We start from the raw sequence: 1,580 nt of genomic DNA on the forward strand, positions 1-1,580 counted from the left end.
TGGGATTAAAGGCGTGCGCCACCACTGTCCAGCTAGTATTAAAATTCTTATGGTAATCCAGTTTAGTACAACCATTCAGTTTGATTTGTTGTAAGAATTGCTTGTGACATAGTTAGATTTTGCTATTTTGGTTTGTAAATCTATCCGGTTTTTGAGGCACAGATGTGTAGATCAAATGCTGGAGAGAGTTCAATAACTCAACTCATAAGTTAACCATTTAAATATAAGTCAATTAGTCATATTCAAATGAAAAGGTAACCACATATATTTATATAAAAACATTCAATTTATCACAACATCTATTTTGCCAGCCTTTTTAGGATAAGGTCTCACATCCCTGAACTAGCTTTGAATTTACTATGTAGCCAAGGATGACCCCGAGGTCCTGTTCCTCCTGCCTCCACTTTCCCAGTGTTGCGATCACAGATGAATATCATAACTTTTTTCCTGTTTTTCATAATAAGATGTGAAAACTGACCTCAGAAACGGGTAACAGTGGTTTTTAATACATCTAATTAAAGCCTCATTTCCTAGGCATAGATTTCTTAGTGAACAAATGACCCCCATGCCCACCCCCGCAAAACCAACCAACCAAACAAACAAAAAAAACAACCCACACTCTTTTTGGAGTCAATTGTTTTATTATTATTACTTTTACACTGAGGAGACTTAGTTACATAAAGTATATTCAGTAAGTTATCAGTAGTACAAGCACAAGGATGCAGACAGTGGAACATGGAAGGAAACCCTTTATCAGAGTGAGACCACGTGACCCAAGCACACCACTCCAAACAGCCTATGTACAGTTTGCCATCTGAATTCCAGTTATGTACAGACAGAGTCACATAGTAAATGACACGGAGTCGCTGTACGTCTAGCCAGCCAGAGAAAACTGCTCACAACAAACACAAAATGACGAAGATGACTTTAAAGTGCATCCCCCCGGAGTCTGGAGGGGTGAAGACAGGGCCTAGGATGCTTCTTTAGAGTGCAGGCAAACAAAGGCCGTGTGAGACCCGGACCGCCCCTAAAAAGATCCTTCACAAAAATGGCATTCCGATAAGTTTTGGTCTTTCCAAAATATATTCATTTAAAAATTCTAAAAGCTGTTTGATTCTTTTGATTGGTATAGTTACTGTACATATTTATGGTGTGCATATCATGACCAAATCTGGGTCATAGGTTCTGGTTGGCAGGAATTGATTATGTAACCCCAAACAGAAGATCTTGGGCACAGTTTTATACTTATAAATGACCCATTTAAAAGGCAGGTTATACCTTGTAGGGTATATATCTATGTTAGGATCAACATTAATAATATTTCTGTCTTAAAAATATATAACTTATCTTTTGTGCCAGCAGTGCTTCATCAAACTAAGAGGATAGTGTTTTGTTTTTGTTTTTGTTTTTTGTTTTGTTTTGTTTTGTTTTTTGAGACAGGGTCTCATGTAGCCAAAGCTGACCAGGATCTTCCAATCCTCCTGCCTCTACTTCCTCACTTCTCGGATTGCAGGTGTGCCATTATGCCTGGTTTGCGATATATATATATATATATATATATATATATATATATATATATA

This window comes from Mus caroli, chromosome 4 (assembly GCF_900094665.2).
Source record: "Mus caroli chromosome 4, CAROLI_EIJ_v1.1, whole genome shotgun sequence".
Classification (NCBI taxonomy): domain Eukaryota; kingdom Metazoa; phylum Chordata; class Mammalia; order Rodentia; family Muridae; genus Mus; species Mus caroli.